The 16,263-nt window shown below is 42.8% G+C and overlaps 1 protein-coding gene across 3 annotated transcripts in view; it reads left to right on the forward strand.

Annotated features, from left to right (window-relative positions):
• Positions 1–4,875: 4,875 nt before the first annotated feature.
• Positions 4,876–16,263, forward strand: part of MDM1 (Mdm1 nuclear protein) — a 47,911-nt gene continuing 36,523 nt past the window's right edge. For 2 of the 3 annotated variants that reach the window (XR_008233187.1, XM_052774705.1), the window contains exon 1: positions 14,437–14,909. The gene's annotated coding sequence lies outside the window, so the exon portion shown is untranslated. Of the gene's footprint in view, positions 4,922–8,416; positions 8,538–14,436; positions 14,910–16,263 lie in introns of those variants that run through there. The other variant, XM_052774707.1, reaches the window with a different exon arrangement.

Consider the following 16,263-nt stretch of genomic DNA (forward strand, 5'->3'; position numbering starts at 1 on the left):
AATTTTAATGTGGCCAGTGGCTACTGTTCAGCAGATATGAAATTGGAAATCAATGCTAGCTATTAAATACAAATGGATGCTACCTTTACATCTGAAGCAGTCTTCCATTCCCAATCTTTCAGCATGGCAGGGGAATGCTGGCATGAAGGAGGAAAGCTCAGCCTTGCAACTGTCTGCTGTGCTGCTGTCTGTACTTTCTGTTCAGACCTGGGCTACGTCTCACCCTCTGTGAAACGGGTCCACAGCAAATGCTCCCAACTCCCCCCACGCTAGATGTGGTGCTAGAAGCCGTACTTTAAGTCTAAGCCTTGGTCTCTGTGTCCGGGAGTCGCGTGATTGCATCTGAACATAAGCTCATACATATTTCTAGATCTCATGGTCAGGAGGAAAATCTTTGAAGGGTGATGAGTGTGTAATGGATGCAGTGATGCCTGAGCCTGCTGGCACCAAGGCAAATTAGAGTGCAAACCCTAAAAGCCGAGAGTGACTGCACCCCAGCTGGAAGGTGTTGCTGGAGGAGTCTGACATCTCAGGCAACCCCACCTAGGAGCAGGATATTGCTGTCAGATGTCCTCCTGGCTGCTAGTATGGTGCCAGGAGTGGCTGGAAGGCAAGTCTCTGCCTGCCAGAGAAGCAAACTCCTGCATCAATGCTGCTCCACGTAGCGGTGGAGACACGGCGTGTCCTTGGGGGAGCAGAGAAAGCCTCAGGGAGCTCTGTGTTGTATTTTGCCTAGGGCATCAGTTTGCCATAATCCATCTGTGCTCCCGTGTAATGCAGAGACAAGGTGTTTTAGCCTCCTAAGTAGTGTCTGTCGCCTTGCTTTCCACCCCCCCCCCCCTTTTCAATGCACAGATGTGGGTGATGGAAAAAAAACTTTGCTTTGTTGCTTCATAATAAAATACTAAATGGAGAGACAGAGAGCAAAGTGCCCCCTCCCCTGAGAGCAAAGCAATGAAGAAATTAGTATCCCAATCTCATTTAAATAGTTGCTGGCTCTGTTGACACTGGAACGTAGAGCTAAGTCCCTAATTAAATGAGAAAACAATAAGCATAACTAGTAAACCATTGGTTTTCATTAATCCCCATATAGAATGTTTTCAAACAGTGTCTAACAAAATGAGCACCATATTTTAAATGTTCACCCTCTAGATCTCTCAAGCGTAATCAGTGATGTTTATCATGTCCTTTATGAAAATGCTGTTTCTCTCTCCCCTTCTCCACTGCAGGAGCAGAAGGAGGGAGGGAAGCAAGATGCGATAGGGATTTGTAGCACATGTGCACTGGAAACAAACGCAAATTCTCCTGTGTGAGCATGATAGTGGTATTGGTGTAATGAGCTCTTCTTGGGTAAGTAAACAAGCTAAACTGATCTGATTTCACGTGAAGGATCTGGGTGGTGGCCCACCCAACACAAGAAAGTCAGGCGGATGGAAGTAGGACTACGGGAACGTCCAGTCCAGAGCTTGGCTTTAACACCAGCCAACATGGCCTTTTGCATTACGTCCACAGACAAGCCCCAGTCAACACAGCTGGTCCACAGAGCTCATGTGGGGCCATTCACGAGACACCAGGTCTAGTTAGGAGGGACAGAAATGCATCATCTCCGCTATCTTACGTTTTTCTCTGTGTCAAAACTTGCCCAACTCCTAAGAAGCATCTCCCATTATGTATTTTAATTTTACCTTGCAGTGGCTCCCATATGATAGTACTATTTTTCTTATTTCAGTGTTGTCCTTGACCTGCACTGGCACCGGGTACCTACCGCTCCTTGGCTAATGTGTATAAATTTAGCTGGTAAGGTTGAAGTATTAAAGATTTCCAGCATTTTGGCCATCATTTTGACACTATCAGAGGAAGATTCCTGTTTGAAGTTTATTGCAGCTGGTGATCAAAAAGTGGGGGAGGGGTGAAGCATTGCTACAGCATCTCGAGGAAGCATCCATTTTGTGAATGTCTGAGATTTTTTTTTTAATTGATATTTGACATTTCAGCCAAGTCTGAAACCTCCAGGATTTAATTGCAGCAAAATCAATGGTACACCAGAAGTAATGAGGTGTGCCTGAGTTATCCTGAAATAGATATAATTGCTGTATAACTCCCCCAGCAGGTCCCAGTTTCCCCAGCCACAGTCAGTATCTCACTGTTTGCCAAGAGTAAAGGCGTCAGGAGCCCGTGGGATGGAGCTTAATTAACCAGGGTGCTCTCGTTGCCTGTTTGGTTTTGAATGACAGGTAGCAAAGAGCATTTGAGAAAAGGAAAGGGTGCTGGATGAAGATGTTGGTTTGCCGGCATCCTGAGGGTGCTTCGCACTCGAGCGGTGGGGAAGACAAGTATGGAAGTGTGATGTTGGGGTGGAGCGAGCACTGGTGCAGAGGGCTTTGTTCAGCTGGGAGGTCTGGGTAGAAATTAATGGTGTTCTCATTAGAACTGAGTTTTCACTTTCACTGCAGCATGGAAAAATCTCTGCTACAGGCCAAGATGAAATGCTCTGTAAATTATCAGCTGTCACCTATTAGAGCCACAGCTCTGAGACACGGCACTGCATGGAGCTAGGGGACAATATGGGACCTGGCCAAGGGAGCTATAGAAGCCACTGCGGCTAGGGAGTCTGTCCTCCTAAGGGACTCTGCGGTCCAAGTGTCTCTGCTCAGGACTTCTTGCTGCCTGATCTCTGCTGCCTTTCTTCCTCCTAGAGAGAAACATGCCTAAGATGTGGTGAATCCAGGCTGGACGTCTTCCACTGCCTGAGGATGCTTGACTCCGCACCTCCTCTGCTGGAGACCAGCAAGACACCAGCTTTCAACTTATTTTACTGCACTGCCTCCTCTACTGCAGAGGTTCCCTTATACACAGAGTAACTGTGCCTTAATTAAGGGCACTCAGCTGGGGAGGCAGGATATGCAGGCTGAAGGTAGAATTTGATGTGGATCTTCCTACTGCTGCAACCACTGAGCTACAGAGGAAGCCTCCGTGGCCCCTCAGTGTTGTGCTAGATTGTGGATGAAATTTGTTTCTGAAAGGAAGATAATTTGATAGATTTGTATTATGCCTTTTTTTTTTTTTTTTTTCCCCAAATAGATCATTTACAAGCCCAGGGAGATGTAATGGGGATACACAGTCATCTGGACTTTTACTAAAAATAATACAAGATAAATTTAGCTAATGAGTTCAGCGTGTATATGTTTTAATGGCTTTTCCCTGCTACAGTCTTATACTGGCTCCTATCGTACATCAATGCTTCTTTCAACACATGTAAATAATACACAGAGCACAATTCAAATTCCCATAGAAAGCAACTTGGTTTTAGTTACAAACAGAAATAAATGCAGCAGCAATCGCATAGACCCGTTCAGGCAGTATATCAAAAGTTGGGCCAAATTTTGCATCTTTTGCTCACAAGAATAATCTTTACTGACTTCCTAATGTCACTGTGATAAACAGGGCTAAATTTTCTGAAAGAACTTTATGTGGCAATATATTCCATATTAGCTCCTAATGCCAAAGGCACTTTAAAAACCTTCCATATGTCTAGCTAAAGTATAGTGGATGAGCTCCCTACATTAATAGAGAACATAACCAATCAATTAGTATAAAGACTCTCTCTCTCTCCCCATAATCACCTTAGTCATACATCATCTAACTCCAGTGGTACTAACGCAAGACTTTTTAAATAGCCTATATTTGTCAACGAGGCCAAGATTTTAATGTAAGTAAGTCCCCTGTACCTATCAGTGTAGCTTACAAGAGCAGCTTGTGTAAAGTTCTCAACACTGGACAAAAATCTGAGATGTAAGTTTAAATATGCTATATGCCTCTGCATAGTGAGCTGGGCCCACTCTTTGGACTTCTTAGAGAGTCTGGCCATGCCAATGTTGCTCAGAGAAGCAGAGCACAGTGTGTTACACACGGCCATGTGCAGTGTTTGCTCCCTGCAGGTACCGTCTTAATTCACAGAAGTCACTGAGCACCATCATGTAACAACAGTCTCCACTCCACAACAGTTATTGTTAATTTAGACCTAAACTTGGTCATGTTGTGGTCATGTTTTTCATTGCACTTGCGAGTTGCACTTGCAAAAATGTGTGAAGAAAATAATTTTCAGGCAGGCCTTCTCAAATATTGGTGGCCAAGGTGACGAGGGTACCAATAATAGCGTAACCCTTTGCTTCTGCCTTGAGATCTGAGTGACTGGGCTGTGAGACATCTCTTATCTTCTCACAGGACCATTATTTTGTTTCATTGGCTTCTCTATTTCTATGATGATGCCCCGCTTCCTAATCTGGGAATCAGTTAAGAATGAGCTGATAGAGGCAATGGGTAAAGGACAGATGTTTGCTGTCTGATCCTTTGCAACAGCATGGCTTCTTCCAAAGTATTTTTATCTGGAGAAAGCACTATATCCAGTTTACTAGTGGAAAGGGGCTTTCAGTGTGTAATCGTGAAGCAGAAGTAGTGTATACCTCTCTCCTTCACCTTGGTCTTAATCTACAGCTTCAAGGTTTGATCTTGTCCACCTGAAGATGGCTGCTGTTGACTTCAGTGGGATTAGGTATTAGAAACATGCAGAGAGGATGATACAGGAAAGTGCTTTACAGCCAGTCTGCGTGGAAAGAATTGGAAATACCAGGTGCGAGTTCAGGGAGAAGAAAGATGCAGATGTTGCATTTTCTCCATTTAGAAATAGGTGTCCAAAAATCAATATTCTTTATACATAGCTCTGAAATATGCTGCCTAAGGTGACTGGGACTCTACAGTGATGTGTGTCCTAGAAATCCAATCAATACAACATCTGCTCCAAAGGTCTACCTTAGTCAAACCAGGCATAACTCCTGACTCCTTGGAACATGGGCAGCTCCTGCAGAAAGTAAGCACAGACATGGTCTCCAATCAAGTGTGCTTATTGGGAATAACATTTCAGGTACAGTTTGCCTGCTAACCCACTTATTGTAGTAAGTTCTGTGAAGCTCAGATCTGTCTGGGAGATTTTCTGTAAGAAGTGGAAAATATATGCTCAATGCAGCAAACTGTGATGATAAATGTATGCTATATTGCTTCATTCAAATGTATATGTTTGGTTTTTTTCTCCTCAAAGCTTAAATTCATTGTGTAGGTATGTGTAATAAATATACCAATTTAATATGGTATCTTTCCTAGTACCTCTTGTCTTCTAATATGACCTTAATAATTTTTCAAATCGAATATGGTGGGAAGCATTGAGGCAAAGTTTACAGATTGTTGTGAGGAAAATGGAAAATTTCTCAGGCATTCCCCCAAATATTTCCATGTTCAGAGGAATTCCTTTTATCTTGAAGCTGACACTGTACCAGCACATTTGCCATTTTATGCCATTTTTATTCGTGTTCATCCAATCACCAGCTTTCTTAGGCAACCCACACTTAACACTTGGGTCTAGATTTGCTAGACCTGCAGAAATCATGGAGACTGAACCTGTAGGAGGACACTCATGTGTAAAGCCTTTCTGGTCCCTTGTGTTTTGGGTGAAGTGGACTAATACAGAAATTGTCATCTTCCTACGCCAAAGAAAGAAAAATATGCTAGAAATTCACATGCTTGATACAATCATCAGAGAGAACTAGAAGAGGAATTTCAAAATTCACCACCGATCCCAACTGGAAGTACAGGAACCCCAATTTTTTCTACAGTACTGCTTCCTTTTTAAAAACCGATTACATCTGAACTCACTTAAAACCAAATCTGATCAGAGCAATCAGTTCAAAGGCAGGATTCCTTTACCATCAGTTGTATTTATGGACACTGATTAGAAATGTTCTGTGTATGCTTGGGATCTCCTTTCAGTTAAATATGTGCTTTCTTTAATTCAGACCTTTAATTCAAGGTCTTGACACTACCAGCATACTGTGCAGTGACAGTCCTACACCAGCAAACCCCGAGCCTTGGTACTGGAGGGAATGTCTGGTAGAAAGGAGACCATTTCTGTTAAAAAATATGTTTTTAGATGCATTTTTTTTTGAGGGGGTGGAGAAATGGCCTCTCCAAAAGCACCATTCGAATGCAGCATGGTGCCACCTAATACTTTTACATAATACTTCGGCAAGATGGTATAGTTTGAAAGGAGTATCTGTGACTTTAAAGAGCCATTCTGCTCTCAGGAACTAAGGCAAATGCATTCTTTTTCTAAAAAGGTTACCCTTAATGAGCCTGTGGGGAAGCTATTTCTAAGAGGGGCATATTTGAGTGCAGTGCTATTATTCCTAACAAATTAGTCATATTGCATCACCAACATGAAACAATGAAACTGAAGAGCCAGGGCGCTAATTTGCTCTCACGCATACTGGTGTAACTCCACTGGGCCTGATTTTCTGGCACACCCGAGCTGGAAAGAGATGTCTCGGAAAAGCCCGTTATAGCCCGAAGACTGCTCCGCTCTCCCGAGGAGCGGGTGCCCCACCGGACTGGGGACGGGATGCGATGGGAGCACGGCAGGCTCGGCCACATCCCTCCCCGCCTTTCCTCTTCCCGTGCACCGAGGGGTGTGTGGCAGCTTGGTGCCGGCCAGGAGCTCCCCAGGGAGAGGGCAGCCAGCTCAGGAGACCGGCCGCTTCCCACCTCCCTTTGTACTATTGGGCTGATGCAAAGCGGGGAAGCAAATATTGAATCAGACGGAATCACTCCCCTTTCCTGGCATAGAAGAGTTGCAGAAGCCCATCGTTTCTTATGCCTGTTGAAAAATAAGAAAGAAATCAGTATATTTTGGTAGAGTTTGGAGGAAGATGCCTTTCTACTCTGTTCAAATAATACAATGGTCCGTGTCCTGATTGACCTTTGCAGTATTAACATTTTTAAAACATATTTTTTAATTAAAATGGGCTGGAACAAATTTTGGTTCTCGGTCCTGGATTGAGCCAGAGTTCACAAGTGGGTTTCTTTCGCAACCCAAACGAAAACATTGAAGACTAAATACACACACTTTGATTCAAACTGTGCTCTCAGTGAGGTTTCCAGCAAAACACCACATTTGACAAAGTGCGGAGCTGCTTCAGATTTCCATGCAGAGAACTAAGATCAAAATCTGCCCTTGACATTTGAGCCTCCCTCCAGTTTAGATCAGGATTTTTGACTCTGACCCATGTTTAAGACTAGAATTTCATTCTATTTCTGCTATCAGAAGAACCTCTCCTGTGCTCTTTTTAGCATTTTTGCAACTGTATGCTTGTGTATAAACTGTAGAGTAAAAAAGTAAAACTAGTAACTAAAATAGCAGGAATGTGATCTACTAAGCATCATCATCTGAGCAGTTCTTTCCCGTTCCCCCATGTGCCGGCTTGTTCTCAAGTATTAAATCACATCGTGAAGGCTGCCCTACAAAAAAGCATCCGAAGAAAGCAGCTGTAGTACGCCAGGGCCAGTTTCATCTTTACGTGTGTATTTGCAACTGTGGTGGATGAGGGTGAGAAAGCTACGTGGGCAGGGAAGTAATTGGAAGCAATCACAAAACAGACTTGCATAACATAAGTGAAACGATGCATACAAGTAGTCTTCGGAGATTAAAGATATTTGGGTTGGGAGAGGAGCTTTAATTGGAATTGACCTTGTAAAACATGCTCCCTTATGTTCAGGCTTATAATCATGGGTGGGCCGGCTGATCTATTTAAAAATGCCTGGTTCACATTAACCACCCAGTTTTTAGAGACAGTTTTTAGATGCTTGGTGGTATCGCAGAGAACAAATGACCACGTTTGAATATTGATCCAGCGTGCTAGCAGTTAATGGAAACGAGTACAGATGTTTCATGTAGTACCTCAGACAGCACTATCATGTAATGTTTTGACATAAGAAAACACTTTCCTTCAGGAAAATAAAATACTAATAATGCAGCTGCTGCTACTAGGACAACAGATTTCCAGTTGCTGATCTCTAGATGTATTTTTAGAAGGAACAGATGCTAGAGAAAAAGATCTAATAAGCCGGGAGATTGTCCTAGGAAGATGTGGTCAAAATTAGTTCCTTTGATTGTAACACAGTTCCAAACGTAATAGGCCCATCACTAACAAAGAAGCTGTTTTGCTCAGAAAAGCTGCGCAGAAAAGAAAGGCTTTATCTTTTTGCACTCTGGGTGGGAGCACGTGAAGGGCTGGGCTGGGAAGGGGCGAAGCAGATTTTTATGAGGAAGCCCAGGGCTGCGCTTTTCAGGATCTAGCTGCAACGAGCACCTCTCCCTGACTTTCTTTTGGCCTCTGAAATAGCATGCGCTGATTGCCTGTGAAAGAGCCCAAATTCTAGGCTCTCTTTAGAAAGGAGGAGCATGGATACTGGATATTTTGCATTTGCAGAATTTTGATCATACGTCACTGACGTGAGCTGGTAGGCTCGTTCTGTTGGCTTTTTTTTTGGCAAATACGGAGTCCCAGTAATTCACTCTCTGCCTTTGCAGGTACTGTTTCAAGGTTTGCCCCCCGGGCTGTTCCCCTGCCTCGGCTGTGCCCCTGTAGCTGCCGTGGGGCCGTGGGACCCCCGTGCCTCGCAAGGGCTGGGAGCTGCCAACGGGAAATAGGGTGAGACCAAGCTCTGGCTCCACAGAACAGGGGAAAAGGGTGGTGAAGCATCTCTGCCTGAGCAGAAAGCCCGCTCCAAGCAAAGACTCTTGAGCAAGCTCCTGCCCCTGTGCAAGCTTCAAGCTTCAGGGCTTCTGTGGCTATTACCATGTGTTTCTAAGTGCTGTCCACGATAAATCTGTAGCTAAATTGCATATAATTGACAAGCACAAGTAAATTGCAGTCATTCTCAGGCAAGGGACCTACAGTGCAAGAATTCACATACATGCTTTAGAAATATTTGAGAATTGTTGGCTAAAACTTGTGCTGATCAAAAATCAGGTTTTGGCAAAATGAATATTTTCTCAGAAAGTTTGCTTTCCTCTATGTTATATACAAAAGAACATTTTCTCTCCTTTTTAACTCATTGGACAAAATTGAGAACTTACTTTGTTTTCTGCCAAAAATCAAGTTTCCTGTAAGGAAACTCTTTCTTACCCCTGCACGCAGTTTCTGACTGGCTTCATATGTATAACCTCTGTCACCATAGTGTCTGGGTGTAGCATCACACTTCCAGGAAACCAAACCAAATTCACATTTGACACAAATGACTCAGGAACTTATATATGAGTAATGTATTAAAACATGCTGTCTGTATAAGAAATGAGAATTGTTAAAAGTTTTTTTAAAGAAATAGTCTCTGAGCTTTTGCTTCCTGCAACTTCAGACTCCCTTAAAATCCTTTGACATGCCTCAATTTTTTTTAAGCCAATCTTCTATTGCTAACCTCTGCGCAGGCTTTCAGAGTGGATGCTGTCCAGAAATCCTATTACAATAAATTTACTGTATTAAAAAAATCTGAGGAGGAAATAAGATATGGTCATATTATTAAGTCTGACTGTTCAACATTGCCAGCCTTTCATCCAGCCCTTTGTTTATTGTCATCTTATCCTGCACTTAATCTCATTTAAAGTATAGGTGCTTTAGTACATTTTCTTTATTTTGAGTGCCTGCTGCATATATGATACATTTAAAGCACATATTCTCTCTCTTTAAAGTGCTTTCCAGATCTATGATGCTGTAGAAATAAAAAATTTTTACAAAAGCTTAACCAAGAATTGTAAGCCTAACCAGAACATATTTCTGTAGCTCTCAGTCTCCTTTGTTGTAAATAGCAAGGCCAGCTTTCCTGTATTTTAACAGAGATCAATTATCATATTTATCTAAAAATGCTGCTTAAAGTAATGGATTAGATGTTAGCAAATCGGAACAAAAAATCAGCAGTATATTAGAGTGCATATCTCTAAAGAAATCTTGAGGATCACTTGCTTTAACTGGAATTATCTTGGGATCTCTAATACCTACTTGGAGAGCCGTCCAAGGCTTCCAGACTGACATCCCGCTCAGAGGACACCATGAGAGCAGCTCTCCCCAGACCTGCCGTGCAGTGTCAGCGGTGGCCTGGAGGTGAAGCAGGCTTGAGACACTTCAATTTACAACCTTGAGGCCTGAAAACAAGGTTGCATCAAGTGAGAAGTGTGGCCATGGCCAAAGGGAATGGGACAGCAACGGCAGCCAGCTAGCCTCATTTTTGTGATGGTCCTAGCTGTATACATCACTGTAGCTTCAAGTGGGGAAAAAAAGTGTATGCTTTAAATACCTGGCTGCAGAAATGCAGAAAAAACTTATTAGTAGCAATGGATTTTCATTTTGCCCAGGGGATGAGGCAACACAGCGGTTCTGTTCCAAACACATCCTCCTTCCCCCATCATCTAGAAGGCCGTTGTGCAAACCAGCATGAAGTGGGCTTGCCAGACGAATCCTGTGCTGATGGCTGGCGTGGCGGTGGTAGTCTTTTCACTTACTGGATGTCAGCTGTTTAGCAAAGCATTAAATGTTTCAGCATTTTTTCAGACATGTTTTCTGCTGCATCAGGTTCGTGCCATCTAGTGGTGACAGTCCCACCGTGCCGCATCCCATCCATAACGCAGACAGTGGTTTTTCACATCTCTTCATGAAAAACGATAAAAATCAAGAGTATACTTTCAAATGATAAAGCACAAAGTTCTACGCTATTAATCGGTACCCTGGATGCTCTGGTAAGTTTTGTCTGTCACCTCCAAACTGCACGTTAGCCCTTAGGAGACTACAGACGACATCCTGGACCTCGGTCAAAGAAAATGCCAAAGGCAAGCATTAACATCTGTAAATTTGCCTGCCCACTCCAGCTGGCCTTTGCCTGGGTCTTGAAGCCAGAGGCAATACAGTAGTAAAACAGAAGAACACAGAAGCGCTTCACTCAGGCAGTTCTCACTCATTGCCACTTCTTCATCTGCCCAAGTCATCACACAGCTGTCAACAGTCCATGCATTGCCTGGAAGCCCTGAAAGGTATATCAGAAAAAAAAAATGTTTCTAAATAGCTTTATTTAACTGATCTCGTATTTCACTTTGATTTACGATTATTGTCTAAACTTAACCCGGAATAGATCGGCTTAACAACCAGTTGTCAGCAAACCTGCAGTAAATTTTAAATTAAAATTCCTTCATTTGTCTTTGTTCAATGACATTTTCAGCCTCGCTTAAGCAAAGTACTTTTGAAGATTTGTCATCTTTTTGGTTGGACAATTGAATTCAAGGAGGGAGAAAAAAGACAACATCTATCCACATTGCAGCATTGGAGTTGTACCAGGAATGAATCTGGACCAGCAGATTTATTGACCAAAACACAACAGAAGAAATTGTTGACTTCAATCTTCCTGCACTGAACAAGCCACAGTACACAGACTGCGGTTTTAATGAATAGATTGTACTGGAAAACTTCTAGTATTGTGCATTCACGTACAGTTTAATGGATTCAGGCCAATATTGAAAAGAAAGTCAGCATTCAAGTCTTCAGAGGAACCATCATGCCATAAAATCTGCATTGTCCCCATTCAGAGATCGAAGGTTCGACTTGCCCTGGTGAGGAGGTAGGAAGCAATCTGAAACCCTGAGCTGCTTCACGAGTTACTGCCCAGGAGCACAGAAAAATGTGGTGCTTCTGCCTCTCTGTTCCAGAAACTGTTAAGAGATTTCAATTAATACTGGGATCCCCTTTGAGTTTTTCTGACAGAAACCGTTGATAAAAGCTCTTGTTAATATGTAACCTTCACTCCAGCACCTCAGTAGCTGGTCCTGCTCTCCGTGTGATGTATGGTCCCCGGTCTCGTTTTCTGCCGTCCATCCTTCTTCCAGCAAGCCTTCTGCCATTGGGATTAGCCAAAGTGCCCAGGAAGCAAATACAACTTCTGAGTCTAACAGAAGTGATACTATGCCAATAAAGGCTTTTAGGCATTTTATCAGTTCTTCCTAAATAATCCAATTCAAAACACAGTGAGAAGTATGTCTGGGAGATGAGCCATAGTTCTCGATGAATATAAAAAATGGATTAGAAAGGCACCATTTGTTGAGGATTACATATTTTATAGACAGAAGAAATGTGAGAAATATGTCTTCTTTAAGCTGTCTTAATACCATGCTTTAAGTGTTCAGTGAGAGTCAGGGGTGGAGCAAGTGTAGATATAAAAAGATTAGGAGGAAAATCACTTGGAAGAGCTGCTGCATTAGAGTTACACTTTAAAGTTAAAGTCAGGACAGATGCAGCATGTTGTGACAGAAACCGACTAACATCTTTAATGGCAAATTGTTTATTTGAGGAATTGAGGAATATTATTATGTCTGGAAGGGAGTAGAAAAAAAATAATCAAACATTAACTCATTAACTCCCAAATAATTTTTCTAAGCTTGAAAAGACAGCAACTTCACAGAGACTGCCAGCATGACCCACGCTTAAATGAGAGACCCAAAATGGAGCGAAAACCAAAAATACCCATTTTCTCAAGTAAGACCAATACACCAGCTGTGATAATGCAATCAAGCTGGACTGCCTTCTTGGATCCTGTTGCTACTGTTCAATTAACATGTCAAATGATTTTCAAACTTCTTTCTGATATTATTTCTACAAAGTCTTATTTCTGCTAAGACCAGAGCAGACTGAGGATCTCCTGTTTCTTTTATTTTTTTCCCTAACAAAAAAGTTAAGTTTTTGGAAAATTTGAAGCTTTTGAAATGGAAAATTTAGATTTTTTTTTCATCAGGTGATTGCACATGAAATATTTAACTTCCAATTATTTCCATATACCGTTGTATCCACCAGAGAAAATGCTCTGTGGGACGTTAATGCCACACTGGAGGCTACATGTGGATACATAGCTAAGTATTTACTACTGTTCAGCAATGCTTTGCCCTGGACACTTTTCTCCAAATATAAGGTGGGATATAGTTTTCTGCTTGCCTTGGTGGCCCCAACAGTTTTGCAAATAGGTGTTGATTAGTCACAAATAGTTTGTCTTTACCATGCTGCTACACTGGAGACTGTGCAGTCAGGGAGGTGTTCACACACATAAAAAAACTTGAGGACCAATGGGATATTCTGAAAATGTTAACCCTACTTATTCGTATGTGCAAATCCAAACCTAAATGGAAACTTCCAGCATAAGTCAGCCAAAAGAATGATTTTTTTCCTACATATTTCTATTTTAAGATTGATATTTAAAAATCTAACTAATACTCACATGGCTTCTTTCTTGCAACTTTTACATCCTGGTGGGGATGCAGAACTGGTTTGTTCTGCTGAGAGCATTTCAACTTGGTTACGCTACCAGAAGTGGTGGAACATCTGCCTAAACTAACCTTTAAAAACAGTTAAGTACCACCACTGTTAGTTTTAACTCACTATGATATTGCTGTTTACATTAATGCTTTCACCATCCCTGTCTTCAGAACAGGACCTCCTCTTGAGGTCATCAGGAATGTTGTTCCTTATGTCAGCAGGACTTTCTGGACATGACAGTTACAACTTTATCTCTTCACCGGATATTGTAATCGAGGGCTGGATTTTGACAGCTCGCTCCAACTGATGATGGTGAGACCCAGCACATCCGCAAGCGGGGAGGTATATGTTTCGATCACAAAACCTTTTGCTGCCATTCCAGATTTCAGATTAAAAAACTATAAAATTTATTCAGATTTTGCCTAGGACAGTCTATTTACTTGAGAAAAAGCTTTGCCAGAATTCACAACTACAGACTGCTCCCATGAATGACATCAAGCCACTGCTCACACAAGCCAAATTCAAGCCACTAACTAGAACGTAAAAGGTTATAATACATAATCCTTTTTAGATCTCTTAGCAGAGATGATCAGCCAATGACCCTATGTCTAGATCTGGCCTGCAAAGAAGTTAATCTGGTCTGTGGAAAGAAAAGAGATACCTTCAGCAGACTGTACCTCTGAGATTGCTCCATTGATTTCAGTGGGAGCTACTTATGAGAAAGAAATTGCAGAATTTTGTTCCAGGTACTGTCATGGAAAGAAAAACCCTAATGAAATTATCTTTGGAAATGTACCACTCCAAGTCAGGTATTTTGAAATGAATCCAACGTATCATATTTAATTGCATATATTTTCAAAAAGCTGTTAAGCACTGAAGGCTCTGGTTCATCTGAAATTGAAAAGGCATCCAAGACTAAATTGATTGAAATTTGACTTTTGGGCACTGAGACTGAGCAGCTGCGATAAGGACCAGATTGCTGGTTGGGTGGCATTTTCCATTCCAACAATATTGGGAACTTTAGATTTTGCTACAGATTGAAAGAAAATACCAGAACGCATCGCGTCTGTGCAGACCAGCTGTAAACACCAAAAGGCCCACTGTGCCCATTTTGCAAAGGCCCTGAGAGCATCCTCCCACCGGGAGGTCTGGATGCCAGGGCCAGGGGATAACGCAGCGTCAGTGCGGCCAAGGCAGAGACCCCCAGGGAGGCTGCAGCTGGGACCCACTCCTGTCCCCGCGGAGCTGCTTCCAGCCGTGGCCATGGTGCTTCATCCCTGCCTGAGTGACAGTTCCCGACGATGTGCCACTGCCCGGCCTCAGCCCATCCCCATGCGATGGCTTTCGTTTAGCTGGGAAAGCACGGAGTCAGGATCAACTGCACAAGTCTTGGTGAATCCCACCTAGCAAGTCCACAAAGAGCAACAGGGACCACTGGCCCTCTCCCCGGGACCACCAAGGGTAGGGCCAGGCTCAGCCTGTAGCTCCACACCTGCCTCCCCTGCAGCTGACCCAAAGACTGATGCTGTCTTCAGCCAGAGATGGATGAGGCCCTCCAGGAACATCCTCAACTTGCTCAGTTTCTCTGGTGGGCATTATCTGGAGGAAATAATTTTTGAGATATGTGTGTCACAGTGATGTCCTATCTGCCTTAGAAGGGACTTCAGGATTTTTGCCAACTGCTGTTTACACAAAACTCTATTAGAACGGTGTCCCGAGGGGCTGCAGAGGGGGAAGGAGGTAGGAAACAGCTGTGCTGGTAAATATTAGATTTCTTTGTGCTCATATGTTCGCCAGACAGAAGAGAGGCTGAGACAATTAAGAAACTTCAGTTGTAGTAAGGACATACTGACAAGACCATTAAGATTTGATTTGTGTGGCACTGGATCACCTACCCATCCAAATGGATGGGGCAGGAGCACACGACAGCACTTCTGGTGAATTGTCCACCGTACACAGTTTGGTATTTATACTGGCTTTATATTGTCTGGGGGGAACTGGCAATATCTAATCTGGCATAAAACTGGCATGGTATAGACAGAATATACTCAAACCAATATAAACCGGAGCATTTTTTTAGCACATTAAAATCACGTGCCTGCAGCACTTTGCACCATAAGGCTGCAGTGTTTTGGTGCAGTATTCGGTGCCCTAAAATATTCTTGCCTAACATAATTACAACTGAAAAGTTGAGCTGCAGTAACCAAAGGTCTTATACAGGGTGTTCAGAAGCTCTTGTCCTTGTGAAGAGCCAGAACCATGTGTCAGAACCAGGTACACAGTCAAACAGAGTCCTTGCAATACCTAAATACAGCTAAGAGACACGTGTGTATCAGCTGCTGTGTGTACCTAGTGCAGACAAAAGCCAGGAGAACAAGGAGCTATTCACACTATGAGATCCTGCCTACCTGCAGATCTGTGTTGGGCTATCTACTGAGGGCAGCTAGAGCAGGGCTCATTCAGACGTCCTGCTTACTATATTTACTGGCACTTTTTGAGGGGAGACAAGTTTCTAAATTTAGCTTTCACAAACTTTTAAAGCCAGGTACCATCACTGGCAGGGACACCGGTGGCAGCAGTGGTGGCGGCCACTGCTAGTGACAGCAGGTCCTATACCTGGCTGCAAAGTATACATACTTGAGGAGAATGCATGAACACAATTTGGGAACCTCTGCTACGCTACTCTAATCAATGCCTTCAAATCACCTTATTAGAAGGCACTGGAGATAGTCAAGTAATGGTGTGCATCAGATCTAGCTTTCCTAGACACGATGTAGCTGGCACAGTAATACGTAAAAATTTGTGTAATTTGCGGATAAATGTAGGTTTGTATATGAAACTGCTGGAGCATTATTCTTAATCCTGTGGGCTGGCAGGAGTCAGGAGGGATGAGGCACCCATTGAAAAAGGCTGAAGAATCAAAGTCTGGTCTGTGTTTAGTATAGGTATATGATCAAGCTGTACCAGTGAAGGCTTGCCATCTGCTGATATTTTGTTTAACAAGAAGTGAAAACAAGAACAAGGACATTTGCATTGCAGTTACTGGAGGGTTAATGGATAAAATGGCAGATAAAAAGTTGATATGACTCAGGAT

Source organism: Harpia harpyja, chromosome 23 (genome assembly GCF_026419915.1).
Source record: "Harpia harpyja isolate bHarHar1 chromosome 23, bHarHar1 primary haplotype, whole genome shotgun sequence".
Taxonomy (NCBI): Eukaryota; Metazoa; Chordata; class Aves; order Accipitriformes; family Accipitridae; genus Harpia; species Harpia harpyja.